Genomic DNA, 16,754 nt, shown 5'->3' on the forward strand with positions numbered 1-16,754 from the left:
CATGCTGCGATTTCAACTTCATACTTTCATTATACTCTCTATGCTGATCACGTCACACTAGTGCTGTTGTGTCCTTAGGCAAGACACGTCACCCACCTGAATGAATGCGGTATGTAAGTGATGGTGGTTGTCAGAAGGGCTCGTGGTGCAGATTAGCAGTTTATATAACAATTGCGGTGTTCTTTTCTGATCAGGACTACAAATACGTAATTGCTTTTTATCAATAATATTAATGAATCTAACTTATAATACTTTTATAACCTGGCCACCAAGATGAATTCTCACATTTGGTTTGGTGGAAGCCAAAGGTGAAGCGCCCCAAACAAACCAAAACAAACATGGCGGCAACAGCAAAAGTAAATTACTTCAGCCTATTTTTGTAAAGCGGAATATTTAGGTTGTAAAAAATGTGCAGAAGGATGTGCGTTGTGTGTTTGTGGAGGGAAAGATGCCTGTGTTTTTCTGTCTACTGGATTTAATCACATTTTGACCATTCAGCTAGGCCAGGGGTCTCAAATTCAACTTATCTGGGGGCCGCAGGAATCAGAGTCTGGGAGAAGCTGGGCCGCATCAGGTATTCCACAAAAAAGCTTTGTTAAAATCTTTTCTAAAGTCATCCGTGATTTCAACATACATGAGAAAATATGCCATTTCTTGTGGTTTTAATGGATATACATCATTATTTGTTGAATCTTTTGTGACGGGAGTACGCAGCGCGAGTGACACGTGTGTTTGGGGTTTACCGATTTGGCGGAACCTTCTACACGCAACATGGAAATGCCGCACTAACATCAAACTTCCATATTGTCCTACGGGCCACAAAATATCATCTCGTGCTGCAATTGGCTCTCGGGCAGCGAGTTTGAGACTCCTGAGCTAGGCCTTTTCGCGTTGGCTTTCAGTGAGAGCCGTTCCACATTGAACTTGGTATGTTCTACTCATATCAGTCCCGTGTGAGCCAGGTTATCTGTTAAGGACACTCACAATGACACGGAGGAACATTGACTCTTTTATATCGTGTGCTTTAATGTCAGATTCCAACTTCATGGTGTTCAAATGTAGTTCAAAAAGTAAATGCATCATATGGAGCTTTGAAATAAAACTGTGGTCTCCTGTAAAAGCACACGAGACAGTGCACTCTTTCATCTGGGCTCACTGCGCCTGCTCTGCACATGTTTACGCTCTTTTGGATCTATCGCCAACTCAAGTTCTCTTTTACATCCACTTTGGTCTGATCAATATAAGATCTAAACAGATTGTCCTCTTAGAATTATACAGTTCTTTCTTGAGTCTTTTGTCCAAATTGATTTATATTCACATATTCTTGTTGGTGAATATCTTAACTTCTTTTCACTTCTTTATCAGGATTTTGAGGGTTTGATAAATAGTTTCAGGTTTATATGAACAAAAAACATTTCCTGATTCCATTAAGGGGGTCAGAACCTTAAATTGCAATATCTCAAAACCACCCAGAATGAAAATGGAATATGTATAGAAATTCAAAGGTTATGATATTGCAGTTTAGCTAAAAAAAAAAAAAAAAAACCTTCCTGATCCCCCTCTGTTTTGTCCCACTAGTTGTCTTTGGGACTTTCCATTAGGCCTGCTGGTGTGGGCCTAATGGCTGTTCTTCTGTCTAAGGTTGGGACATGAGTAGTGGGAAATTAACACTACTATTCCATTGACCTCATCTTTAACTCTACCGTACCACTTTGATGCGCACGTCCAACTCAGACATCACCGAGCATGAATGTAAAGTCCATGGAAATATACAGGGAAGATGGAACTTGTCAGCTCTATTGAGATCATTTATAGAAACCATTAACAGGGCTGTACCTATTTTTTATGTAATTAGAATTTGTTTTAGAGGCAACACTTCCTCCACCTCCTCCCAAGGTGTTCCCAGGCCAGTCGAGTGACATAGTCCCTCCAGCGTGGCCAACCAAGAGACATACTCTCTCTACTCCGAGCTCCACCCATGTGACTGAGCTCCTCACTCTATCTCTCCTCCTGTGGAGGACACTTTGCTTGTATCTGCGATCTTGTCCTTTCGGTCATCACCCAAAGCTTATGACCATAGGTGAGGGTAGGAACGTAGATTAGACTGTAAATCGGGAGCTCCTTCTTTACCACAACAGTCCGATACAGCAACCGCTTCGCTGCAGATGCTGCGCCGATCTGTCAATCTCACACTCCATCCTTCCCTCACTCGTGAACAAGACCCCAAGATACTTGAACTCCTCCACTTGAGGCAAGGACTCTCCACCCACCCAGAGAGGGCGCCACCTTTTTCCAGTGGAGAACCATAGCCACAGATTTGGAGGAGCTGATTCTCACCCCGGCTGCTTCACATGGCTGCAAACCACTCCAGTGTCTGCTGCAGGTCCTGGTCAGGACAGCATCGTCTGCAAACAGCTAAGATTCTGGGGTCCCCGAACCGGAGCCCCAACAATGCAAACACAGCTCCTGCTTCAGTCATACAGGGACCAGACAGTCCTTAGCAAAAGGTCCGAAGGCCTGGACCCCATACTCCTGTAGCATCCCATGCTCATCCACAATCCAGGCTGGTGCACTCTTGGCATGCTAGTTGTTGTTAGCACTACCGTAATGACAAAATTCTGATTTTGAAAGTGAAAAGCACTTACAGGCTCATCGTGGTGAATAATTAGGATGCAAAACAATGTGTTTAGTGAGTGAAGAATACATTTGGACAGTCTGATCTTGAATTATAAAAGACTAACAGAATCTTTGCATGTTCTTTCGCCAAGTTCACAACCAAATTAAAAGTCATTAGACACGCTTTTATTTTCTGACCATCACTATCCTGTCTCTAGAAACAATTTGACAAAAAAAAAGGTACTACTTTTGACTGTCTGAACACATAGCACAACAGAGCACACAGAGCATACCTACTATTAGCTCTGGGCTGGTCCAGGACGTTAGCCACTTTTAGGCGTGCTAATTACAGGGTGCGGATTGCAAAAGGTGTAGCGGTGTGCACAGAGAGGAAGTACAAGGGCCCCGGGCAGGATAGGCTTTGTGTACTACTACATCTGAGGAACTCCAAAACAACAGTCAAGCCAAATCCAAAGCGGAAATGTTCAGTTGTGTAAGTAAGAGAGTAGTTCAGTGTGAGGGTGAGAGTGTGTGAAGGCTGCAGCCAGTCTCATGACCACACAAGGGACTTAGATCAGAGAAGTTAGCGGAGCAAGGGAAGGAATCATGAGATATACAAGACATTTTTAGAAAACTGAAAGTCATCAAGAGAACAGTTTAAAAAGTGGTGGAACATAACAAAGTAAAAGTAGTAAAATACTGTACTTAAGTAAATAATGTAGATATCTGTACTTTACTGAAGTAGATTTTACAGTGGGTACTTTTTACTTTTAATTTGCTATATTTGAGAGTAGGTATCTGTGCTTTCTACTCCACTACATTTTTGAACTGGGCTGGAAAGTAAGTAAGTAAAAGTACTTTTATTATAGATGAGAAAAGATTGATTCAATTATTTCTGCTGAACTAAATTTAGCACAAATCTTTATCAAAATCACTACATTTGAAGCCTTATAAGACATCAAAATATGCACAAAATACTCTTTCTTTTTACTCTTTAAGTTCATTTTTAAGGGAGTACTTTAATACTTTTACTAAATAGATTTTTTCAGGTGATACTTTTACTTTTACTTGAGTATTTTTTGCTCCGCTATCTGTACTTTCACTTAAGTACTTCTTCCACCACTGGTCATTGTAAGATGTATATGTGGTACCTCAGCCTATATTTTTATGGTATTTTTAAACATGACAAAAATGCCTGCAACCCATTGTAAACCATGACACAGGAAATCATTTCAGTTTGAACCATAAGCTCCACCAAACCCAGAGTTCTTGGGTCTAGTGATGGGACTTTCAGCTCTTTCATGGGATCTTAATCTTTTGGACCTATTCATTTCAAAGAGACGTTCAAAAGCTGGCTCTTTTACATGTGTTTATATGACAGATACCAATGTGAGAATTCATTTTATCTACAAACTAACCACCAGCAGAAATGACCTAGGATCAGATGTGTTTTCAATGGTTCAAACTGAGAGTGCAAGTGTGTTTACCTTTTGAAATGATGCATAATTGAAATAAAATGTTGTACTAGAATAATAATAATTGAAAGACTAACCACAAAGCTCTCACCCATGTTGTCTGCCTCTTTGCTTATTCTTGTGTTGGTTCAACCACAGACTGTATAAAGAAGTGGACTAAGTGAGTGTGACGTCACCCGTAGAGTTCAGCTCCAGTCAAATGAAGCTCATCGAGGCTAGAGCCGTTATAGGGGTGAATTTGGAGTCTAGTTCCATTTTTGGAATTCCGACTGCGAGTATCATAGCAACCAAAGAGCCAATCTGGAGAGAAGCTGTTGAAGGTAACGCTCCTTCCCGTCCACACTGCTGGTTTTGGCAGGATATTGGCAACGCTGTCAATCAAACCTGTTGCTAACACCAGTGGGAGTGACCTCCTGGAAAGAGGGCGCCTGATCAGTTTCTTATTAATGTTCATATCTTGATTTGTGGACACACTTGTGAAATAAAAATACCAGGATCATGTAGAGCGGGTTAATATGAACATTTTAAGAACAAAATAATGAGGCTCATAGCATTAGTTACAGAAAGAAGTTTAGCTATGTCCACTTATATATACAGTCTGCAGGTTAAACGTTAATCAGTTTTAAAAATCATAAAAATTTGAAAGAAAAAGATTTGATTCTTTTTAAAAATTTGGTCCAGTCGCAATCATTCACGTTAAGGAACCGCCTGCTTGTGTTTGCTGTCCACTTCTCCACTTGTTAGTTTGTTTTCACGACCTCTGGAGCATTGTGATGACCCCGGCTGATCTTTAGGGAAGTCCAGGGATGCCTTTCTTAGCACTACATCCGGTTTCAGATGCTGTGTTGGTATGAAGTGTGAAAAACAGGAAATGCTCTAAGCCCTCTGCATTTTTCTGACACTCCTTGCACCAGCGGAAGCATCGGGCTGGGACAGATGAACTCAGCCTGTTGTAAGGGAGTACAGGGAGGGTCGAGATACAGAGATTAAGTCCTGATGAACGAAATTGTTGTGTACTTAGTCACTCACGCTGTTAGTGGTAGTGGTGTGTACAGATATAGAAAAAGTGAGTGATTTATTTGTTGATGTAGTATCGAGATTAGGCATGGGCTATCGTTGAGTTCTATAGACTATATTTAACACAGGGGCGGCTAAAATTAATATTACTAAGATACAGCTGTAATACAGTGAGTTCTATGGTTTAATCCGGGGCTGTCCAAACTACGGCCCACGGGCAAATGTGGCCATCAGACCAATTTTTGTTGGCCCTCATGCCTCCTCCTAAACTGGCCCAATTGATCAGGAAGTATTTTTTACTACAAACTGAAGAGATTCTACCCTCCGCTTCAAATATGTTTCAATATGCAGCCCTAGTTTGGACACCCCTGGTCTAATCCATCTTAGAAATAGATATAAAATGCAATTAATAGGGGAATGTGGTTCTGGTCTGGAAGTATTCAGTTCAATTTAATGCAATTTTATTTCTATAGCACATTTAAAAACAACTTGAGCTGACCAAAGTGCTTCACATAAAAGTAACTATATATAGGCAAAGAACAATAAAACACCAAGATAACCTGTCTAGTGTTAAATGCCGCCTGCCTGATTGCTTTTTCAAAATAACACATAATTTCACGCTAGGATCTAAAAAAAAAACACCAGTCGCTGATATCGAAGAGGTCCTCCAGATATCGGCACAGGCCTGATACTTGAAATGTAGCCGATATTAGGCACCGATACTCTTTCTGCACTTGCCCAGTCTGTGTGTGCTCATTAGAGGGTTTTACTTTTCGAAACAAAATCAAAAATGTCCTCCTGTCTGTGCTTTCTGTGTTGATTTTATGACATTAACAATCCATCTGGCATTAAAAAAAAAAAAAAAAAAAAAAAAAAATTATAACATTTCTTCCACCACAGTCTGCTCCAAACCACATTCTTTTCCTGTCTGGTGATTGGCTGTGGACCCCTCCATTTAAAAACCCAAACATATCATTGATGATTATACATGACTGAATCTCAATCTCTCGATGAATTTCCCAGCCGTACCGCTCATGCATCATTCCCAGTTTGTCCTCAGTGAATCGGATATGTCTTTTTCAACAGATTCGTGAGTAACAATGGAAATAGAAGAGGTATGAGGCTGCAAATATGTTTACACGAACATGGAACGAATCATTTTATAACCTAGTGAAAAGTAAATTTGAACTTTATTATAACTTAACATTTGGTCCTTGCGATGGATTTTAAGAGCTTAATATGGGCGACAGTAGCGCAGTTGGTAGAGTGTTTGTCCACTGATCCAGGGGTTGCACGATTCCAACTCCCACAAATGAATGGGTGAGTGGTTCTTTGATGTAAACTACCTTAAAAGTGGAAAAGCGCTATGTAAAAATGTGACCAAATATTGGTTATCGGGCACAACAGCAACACAAATATCAGACATCGATCTTAGCTCAACTCACAGACTATATATATTAATGGACATAGCTAACATGCTAGCAGCCACGTTCTAAATTGGAAGTCATCATGGGCGCGCTTCCGGCTCCATCGACTTTGGCTTCAATTCACTTTCTATTGAAAAACTGTCGCCCATCTCTATGTACTTTCTGCTGTCAGGCTCATCATTTCGGCCTTAAAATGTTCATTTATATTCGCTTTTGTGTCCGTAACTCAAGAAATGAGTCTCACTTAGTCCACTTCTTTATACCGTCTATGGCTCAAAGAAATCCATATCAGACCATCCTGAATTTAAATTGGGAGTTGCTGTATCAGTTTATTGGCGTTAAATTATTTCAGTATATTTCACACACAAGTTATATATTTGCCTGTTGAGACCGCACTACAATTTAGTTGCTCATTTAGAGAAAGAAAACTTGTCAATGATAGAAGAGTTGTGTGATTTACTGAATGAAAAAACTTAGTTGCTAAGACCCAGTTGCTAAGGCAGAGCAGTCCGTCGTGTGATGAACGGAGAGGATGATACGTTTGTATGAGGAAAATACAACCCGAGGACTCTTGAGCTGATTGAAGAGGAGGAGATGAAGATGCTGAGGAGGCTGATGATTCTGCTGCTGCGGTTGGGATGGGGTGCAAGTGGGTCATAGGTGAAATTAAGAAAGAAAAAGAAGGGGAGAACTAGTGTGTTTATATGAATGTCTTGCGAGGCGGAGGTGATGGGCTCTGATTAATGAAAAGGGTAATGTGGGTAGTGTTTATAAGTAATGTATAGTTAGCTAATCAGGAAGTGCGCGATTAGCATGCTAGCTGTTACTAGCTTTACTGTGACGCTCTGGTCTCTAAAGGTTGTGAAAAGCGTTTATAAACTCATCGTGGTGAATAATTAGGACGCTCAGAATGCATAAGGTAAGTGAGGAATAACTTTGGACCGTTGCAAACTGTATAAAATGGTTCTGTTCTGTTCTGTTGTGAGTAAAAATCAAGTAGGTCTACAGTGCCTTTAAACCTAATTCACGTTTAGGGGTAAAATGCCCGTTCTCATCTACGGCTACTGCATTTTAACGGTTCTTGCCTTCTCAAACAAATTTTATAACGTCAGAGGATGAGTCAGATGATTTGATTTTCAGTTGCCTAAAAATATCACTCGCCCACACTTAAAAAGGCTCTTTTTGCGACTGGTTTATTTGCATTCTTACGGCCAACAGTTTTCTTATTTTTGTTTACAATGTGGGTTAAGCGCCTTGCCCAGTGACACAACAACATTCACCGAACCGTGTGGAAAGCAACCTGCCTCTGTAATGGATATCTGCACAGCATGTCCCCCTTGGGCTACCATAGAGGTGTAAATGTGGAGCCGTGCAGCCTGCCACACTGCCACCAGATGTCACAAGAGGGCACAGAGTAGCACACCCCACCTTTAATAATGCATGTTTCCAAAATTATAACACATAGGAAGCATAACATCTTTCATATCCAAGTATTGCAATATCTACATACAACCATCTACGTCTGAATGCATTGTTTTGTTGCGACGGCACATAAAAAACCAAAGGGAACTACATAGACCATGATGCTTTGCTCCATTTAGGTGCAGCCAACAGGAGTTACATAAATTACTGTTATTAAAGGAATTGTATGCAGCATGTGCTCTTAATAATAACTGGGACAACATGTCAAATGTTTTTCATAAGTAAGAGAATAAATCAGCATTTATATGTAAGAGTTATATTTGATTCGAACATGTTTATCTCGTGTCTGGGGACAGAGATACGTCAGGTTTATGAAATCAAAATCTTACATATAATTTCTTATTACGCTATTCTCTGATCTGTGTTATAATGTTGTTTCCTCATCATAAACAGACCTGGAGTTGTGTTTTGTTTCATTCACACATGTTTAACACACAAACTCTACATATTTACGCTGAGTTCTTCTCTCAGACAGAAGACACTGTTCCACCTTGTGATGTCATGAGGTAATACAGGAAGTGCTCCACTGTGTTTTTAAACTCCATACACCTTAACTACAATCATTTGGATAATTTCAGCCAAGGAATTTCTAATCCAATCTCTACTGAACAAAAGGTAAAAGGCAGCTGTTAATTTGGAAAGTACCACTATATGACATCACAAGGTGGAACAGAGCATTTCAAACTTTGGAGATGTAAACAGACTAATAATAAAGGTCTACTCAAACATCTGTGAATGAAACAAAACACAAATCCAGGCATGTTTTTGAAGACGTAACAACATTATAACATGGCCAGAATCTCACAAGAGTGAATTTTGCATAATGTAGTACCTTTAATCCTCATCTTATTCCATTGTAATAGTCACCTAATAATGAACATGCCATGCTAATAGTCAACCACAGATGTACCTACTTCCCTATTATACGAATCCACATCTGTTATTGTAAATGCATACCAGCCTAAGTCCTCAGTCTGGATCCTATTTCCCCTTGAATCCAGCGTTGTCATTGACGTATCAGACGTGTTATCACATAGCTCAGGAGGCTAGCATTGTTTCATGGGCCTGCACACTATCTTCATACCGTGACACAGAAGAGCGTCAGACTCCACCATAGCTGCACAAGGCACTGGCACAGGCTGCATGAAAGCCACAGAAATACAAAGAAACTTCTCACACAACATGCTGTCACTATGACAACCAGGCAGAATCATTTAGCCCCATCTCTCGCCATTCCGCACAGCACAGAAATCCAATAGCGCTTAGAGTCTTACGCAACCAGCCGCGAATATGTTTTGCAAGGCTTTTTAACACGTTCAAAATGATTATCGCAGGAGCATATGAGAATTTTCTAGTAACTCCAGCAGTTTGTTCATTGTGAAAAATAGTGACAGAGGACCAGTCAATAGAAGATGGATAAATACATGGGGTAATCTTGGAAGCTAAAACGTGGAAAATCAATCATTATTACGCAAATCTTCACCTGAGAATTGTATTTCCATATATGTATTATGAATTGCTTTGTTTTATAGCGTTTGTTTGGTTGACAGTGACCTAGCATAATAGTGTTGTTGCAGTAGGCTACCCATGTACTTTTGCATTTTTTGAATTAAAGTTGTTAGCTTAGTCTATACAAACTGTAATTCTTACGCTCTAATAATTTAAAGCTGTGCCTAGACTATGTAACTTTCAGGATAAAAAGCTACTGGTTACATCTCTTGTTGGATAAATGACACAATATATCACAAATGACTCTAGCGTTAGGCCTAGCTGTGCGCAAATGAGCAGCTTGTGTCGCTAATAGACAGAAAATTTGCACCATAGCTATACTGATTGACCATTTAAACTGTAATATATTATATCATTTGAATTCTGAAAAGTCTTCCAAGTACAGGAAGCTAAAACTCTTTGCAAAACTTAGCAAAATGGGTGGGCTATTTTTGGCAGACATAGGGCAACCGATTTGCATTAGCATAAACATTACAAGATGCATATTAAAGACTTATATTATTTGGGAATGGAGCACAACAGTTATGGCCGAAGGAAGTTTCTCATTCATTTTTCCCATAGACTTTGTGAAAAAAAAAAAAAAGAATGTTAAAAGAAACCTCAGGGATAATCAGCTTTGTGGCAATTAATGACCATCTATATCTGTACTTTTATGTAAAATCTGTTTCTGAAATTTTCTAAACAGCAAAGTTACTAAAACATTTTGCTGAATCTTGCGTTTTAAATGTGCTTTGTGAGCTTAAAACAAACACGTTATGGATATTAGTTAGCACGTAGCTGGTTAATCTCTGTGATACCAAAGACCTAAAGAAAAGAGTGAGAGGAGATGACTGTTTCTGATTACAAACACCTCATGGCAGGCAGGTGTTTGTAACCAGAAACACCTGCCTGCCATCAGGGCAGTCCTGTGTGATGTCACCAACTACTTGAAATTGCAGAGGCCACTGGAGGCAGCACAAAATGACCAGAAACAGCAGTCAATAATATTAAAACACCACAGAAAGAAGGGAGATTTGGTGTTTGGTTCCACTTTATGATGTAAATTAATTCAAGCTGTTTTTATAGCTCACTATTTATATTGTTTTAAGACATGTATTTATGAAATTAATTAAAGTGTTTTTAAAAAAGGACCCCAGAAAGACTAGCTGGCCCGTGGGTATAGCTAATGAGGATCCTAATAAATAAACAATAAACCATATCATTTGGGGATTAAGCAACATAAACCACTGGTCTGAGGAATCTGATGTAATTCCACGTGTTGCAAGCTTGAAGCAGCAGCAGTGTGCACGTTCTCCTCTTTCCACACAACCTACGTGCACAAAAAGTCATTTGGGAGCAACCAACAGTTTGAGAGAAAGGAGCAAAAAATTGTTAATGGCCGAATCCTGTGTGTGACTGCTTCTTGGTCCTCCTTCCTTCTCTGGATTTTTTTTCTAGTTTGCTTTGCGTGCTATCACACAGAGACGCTTCCCTCTCGTATCAATGCGTGATTGAAGGAAACTTCTTTTGGGAAGTGCTGGGACTACTTTACGCCAACTTGGGAACACGATTATATTGCTTATTCGCGTTTAGGATCAAACCCGAATCAAGCATATGTCCTTATGATTTCTTCTCGTAATATAGCCTATGTTTTGCGTTTCCAAAGTTTACATTATATCTAAAAAGTTATTTGTTTTAACGACGTCGCGGAAGGATCTAATTTTCTCAAGCCGACGCGACACATCCGCCCAGTTTTCCGATGTTTCATTTCCCCCCGAGTTGAAAATGGAATAAAGCGTACGTCCAGCAACTTCTCACGGAAATATCTCACATTTTACTCCATTTTCCAGCAGTCATAACGGGCGAGAATTCATCTACGGGACCGCTGGATGCCTTTACTGCTGCTGACCGTGCCGGGGAACGACTCCACACCGCCGTTTTTTAAGTATTCTCCCAGAACCGAAGAAGTTGGATGCTCCCCGTAACCAGCGAGCCACACGTCCGAGCGAGCCGAGCCGAGCCGCTGCCTCCCCGTGCATTTTCCCCCGCTTTAACGGATTTATAACCGCGGAACGTGAGCCGGGAGGGGGATGCGTTGCGGGAGACGGGGACGATGCCGCTTATGGGTCGCTTATGGCGCTGGGATTTGACTTCCAGGGAGGATAAAATGAATCAGCGGTTGTCATTGCTTCTCGTCGCGATTTAACAGTTAGTTTTGAGCGGCTCCGGGGGCTAACTTGAAGCTAGCTGCTCGCGGGGGGGACGATACACAACAGGCATGCCCCTTTACCGTGCAGCTCACCCAAACCACAGCTAAAATGGTGATATTTGTGATATTTTGTCCCGCTGTCACTGCGTCGTCGATGCTATTGCTAGGATTTGGATCCCCGTGAGGAAAAAAATGAGCGAAGAGTCAACAAATCCAAACAACGAGTAAGTTAGCTAGTTATTTTGTATTTTCTATATATGTTTGGCTGTGGTAACGTATGAAAATAGCTTTATTATGTAAGCTTTACATGCTAACTGTGTCTCCCACGTACCCCATGCGGACATTCCTGCATTTATTCACGTTTATTGGAATAGTGGAACAGACTAGCTTGTTTTTATATCTTTATTTCCTTCTTTTAATAGCTGTTTTAGTGTCTATTTGTAGCATAGGCCTATGTTGGAATGTACATATCGTGTAAACAAACTGGATCCTGCCCTGGGAAAAATAATAATCCATGTTTTCACACTCATAATCAGCTCATATTTTATTTAATCTTGGCTTTTTCAGTTCGTATAGAGTCAACAGAACATAACTAAACTTGAAGAAATGAAATAGATCCCTTAAACATACATAGAAAGGGAAGGTTGAGGGATTGGCCAAACATTCATTTCTAAAGTGTGGGACCGATTATGGAGATTATATGAAAAATAGTATTACTTAAATAACGTTACTTAAATGTATTCGTGGCACAAGAATTGTTTCTAGGCAGCTATGGGTATTTTTTAATAACTGGAAAGAAACAGGAAGCTTACGTGCCCTTTAAAATCACGAATATTCCACGTGAACTGCTAATGTACGTCTTAAGGAGCTATTTATCTGAGATCCAAAGTACGACGCTGCTATCTGCACGCCGTGTCATATTTTTGCACATCACGAGCGGCAGACAGCGTTTTATTGTCTGTGGCTCTCGTCCGCCATGATTTTTCCACAAAACGATCCCATCTAAATCCTCATTTCTGCTTTACCCTGTCCCCAAACACGCGCGTAAACCCAAAAAACGCCACACAACGCGCCAATATCTGCGTCAAAACGATCCGAAGATGCCTTGTTTTTTCTCAATCACGCTCATTTACATATCACAATCCCCATTCATAAAATAAACGTTAAAATGCCGCGGCGATGACGGAGACGCGGTATGGATCGACGCATCCCGAGCCCAAATTGACGTAAATATTTGGTTGGGGGTATGTGGCGTTAATTTTGGCGTGGTATTTCGGTGTATTTTTAAACCGGGGCAGCTCCTCTCCTCTCCTCTGTGCGCGCTTGTTGACAGCCAGTGAGAAATATGTGCTCGGGGGAGGTCACGTGATCCGCTCCATTCATAAAGTACCTGCCTGTCTGCTCATTCACACGCTGCACTGTACACGGGCCCGATCGCGTTTCCTGCCTTTGTGCCACGACGCTTTACTGCAAATAAAAAACAAAAAAACAACGTAAAAAAATTGCCACACACACCCACACTGAGAGAAGTCTCGTTTCTTTTCACCTCCTCCTTTCCTCTCCTTCGCTTAATGTATTTTGTCATAGAGGAAGTCATGCTCTGCTGGGCTATTTCCATTCACACACCCATTCCCCCCCTTCCCGTCCATGCATTGATCAGGCTATTTAGCATTGATTTGATGCATGTCCTTGAACTATTCCAGTGTTCTTTTATATAACAGGCTGTCAGTACAATAGGCCTCCGAATATCATCCGATTACTCATGGATGGTTCATGTTAGTAACGGTAGCTAAGATTGCACGTTTCAGAAAATGGTTTGAAGTCGTGATTAAGTGCGATATGTTTTCATGCAGGTTTTTAAGGCGGTTAGGATGCTAGGGTTTGTTTGACGTTGCGTGATGACGGCTGCAGCTAACATGGCAAGGCAGGCCAAATATTGTTGCTATGATTCCACCACCTCACTGCCTGTTGTGTGATTCATAGAAATGAAGGAAAGCAAAGGAGACTCAAATCGGTTATCTTCGAAATACGGGTCTTTATACATTCTCAGTGTGGTTTACTGGGTTAAATGCCATTTTGGACACAAGGATTTTAGGCATTTTTAAAAGTCTTTTGGGATTTGTTGTTTATGAATCAAATTGAAATTTATGAAATGAAAAAAATGTTTTGATTTGTAGCAGAAAAATAATCTAGAGCTGTGTTTCTGAAACAGTGGCACATGTAGTGCTGTTGGTACATTGCTTTAGGTGGTACTTGGACAGCTCTTCAGTATTAGACACTTTCGGTCCTCATTTGGACAAGTTCTTGTTTAGCACTACAATAGAAATGATGTAGTCCAATTTCAGACCTGTTTTTTCTCTAGATTAAACCTAGAATAGTTCTGCTATATACTTGATTTAGATTTGGCGATAGTTGGATAGCCAAATGTTTTCTTTTTTGGTACTTTGTGTGAAAAGTTCGAGAGCCACTGATCTAGAATATGATTCTTTGTTCTGTTTTAGACCATGTAGCCAAAAGGAAGAATTTCTTGTTATGAAACACTTTTAGGTGTTTAAAATATGACTCTACCAAAGGCTTTTCAGGGCATTACAGTGTAAAATAGTAAAGCATTTCCACCATACTTGGCTTCCCCCATTTGTCATCAAATACACCTTACTATGATGTAACATTGTCATGAGATTTAGGCTAGATATTCTTCACTTCCCTGTAGGTCTAAATCAGTTCTACTTTTGTCTTTGGACATTTCTGGGAGTGCTATTGAGCTAACGTATTTAGTGAATATGGTCATTTTTAATCGATTGATAGGCCTGTCATGATAACACATCTTAAAGCACGATTTATAAAGCTAAAGAAATGTACTGCAATAACTGACCACTGACACAAAAACAAAAATGCAAGATAATCCCAGAAAACAATTTTAAATGGACAGTGTCATTAAAATGCCTCAGCTGCAGATAAATAGCCATAGAGGTTACTACCCTCTACAGCTCAGCTAATTAATAGTGATTATTGTGACAGACCTACCCATAAATGGTTAATAAAATAGGACTTGGTCGCTTTCCTGTTATAGAATGAAACATGTTAACTTGATGGTAAATTCATAATGTTCTATGGTCAAGTTTATGTTCATTTTTATATTGCGTGCCTGACAAGATTGCAGTTTTGTCTAAATTACGACCCAAAAGAGACAAGATAAAATTCACACCAAAAGCTCTCGTGGGAAAATGTGTCGGCCTTGATGAGTCTTGTCTGGGTCCTGATACCGATGGCTCTATCGTTTCACTTTGTGTTGTCTTTTGGTCCATTTTGTTCCACATTGAAGCCATTTTAGCTAACAAAAACAATGATAGTGCTTAAATGCCTGTTGACGATTCATCTCAGGGATGTGATGTCACGATTCAAAACTAAAACCGAGAAGTAGGAAACCGAAACCACTTGACCAAATGCATACCATAAAAGTTGTCAGTTCCAGTAACTTCAAATGTGTTTTGTTCCTTTGTCTTTCCTCAAATCAGTCGTGATATATTTTGATATTTAGAATTTTTTTGTCCTGTTTTGACAAGATGGTTCTTATTTAGTCCTTTGATTCTGGTGGTACTTGTACAGCCAATTATACTTTAAAAAAAATACCACAGTACATATTAAGAATTTTATCACTGTTGACGTTAACAATATGACTGTATTCCTGGGTTTCAGCTTCCTGTTTATCTGCAACAAAGACTTTTCACTATTCAGAGTATATATTTAGTTTTGTTTTAGTGTTACAGAAACTGAACACATTTATCATTCTGAAACCCATGAGTAGTTGGCAACCATTAGTGCTGACATGATACTAAAATTTCAAACTCGATACTTTCAATACTAAGGAATAGACTTGATCCGCAACACTGATTCCAATAGCACAATGATAAAAAACAAACAAACAAACAACTTTTTAGACTGATTTTCAACATTAAGTTATAGTACTTTTTTATATGACCATGCAGCCTTGTATCTGTGTAATCCCTCAGTCGTCTAGGTAGGTTCCATTGTGATCCAAGTATTAGTGTGTGTATTAGTCTGTGTCTTATACCTGTTCTGATAAAGCTTTCCATTTCTGTCCTGTGAATTTGACTTTTTTTAGTATCAAAACCTGCTCAAACGTGTATCTAGTTTCGATACTAGTTTTAGTATCTGATTTTCGATACTTTTGGCAACCCTAGTAACTGTTCATGAATGTGAGCTAAAATAGCATATGATTCTGGACATAGTTTAGTTACATAATACTCATTCAGAATTAGCCGAGTTCCAAACTTTCAGTGGCTAATAAAACAAACGAGGTGACATAACATGGCAGAATGCACAGTCTGTTTTAAGCTAAGAACATGCACAGAGTTGAGATGGCCTGATCGTTTGAGATTCCTGCAGCTCTGTGCTATTGTCTGTTGCCAGTCAGGTGATCCGCTGTGATTCCTCCCTTTTCTCTGTCCCCCTTCTTCCTATCTGGGTGATTGATTTGACAGCTCAGCGTTTTATCTGCCAATGTGGGTGTCGCGATCTTATCACCTTGAGGCCTGCTTTGCACTCCCATTCCTCTAGCTGGGCCTTCCAAATATGGCTGTAGTCCACTAAAGAAGCATTTGGTTGACTAAAGACTAGAGCTGATCGATTATTAAACTTAAAAAGGGGGGCGGCAAAAGCTCCAAAAAACAATATCTATAATCTGACCATATATCTGACCCAAACTGCATCTCAACTGCACGCGAGTTCATGCAAAAACAATTATTTATACAGAAAAGTAAGAGGAAACTTTTCTATTTATATGAAAAAGTGCAGATTTAAACTGATGATTCACTTCCAATTCTTTAGCTAGCTCACAACATATCTTGCTGTTGGTGCTGCTTAAAGGAGCCATATTACGATCCATTTCTGATGTGTTACAATGTTGTTTCTTCACGTACCTGGAGTGCTTTGTTTCATTCACACATGTTTAACACACAAACCCTGGATAATTGGGCTGAGTTCTTCTCTCAAACAGAAAATTGTTCCACCTTGTGATGC

The sequence above is a fragment of the Periophthalmus magnuspinnatus genome, chromosome 22, assembly GCF_009829125.3.
Source record: "Periophthalmus magnuspinnatus isolate fPerMag1 chromosome 22, fPerMag1.2.pri, whole genome shotgun sequence".
Classification (NCBI taxonomy): domain Eukaryota; kingdom Metazoa; phylum Chordata; class Actinopteri; order Gobiiformes; family Gobiidae; genus Periophthalmus; species Periophthalmus magnuspinnatus.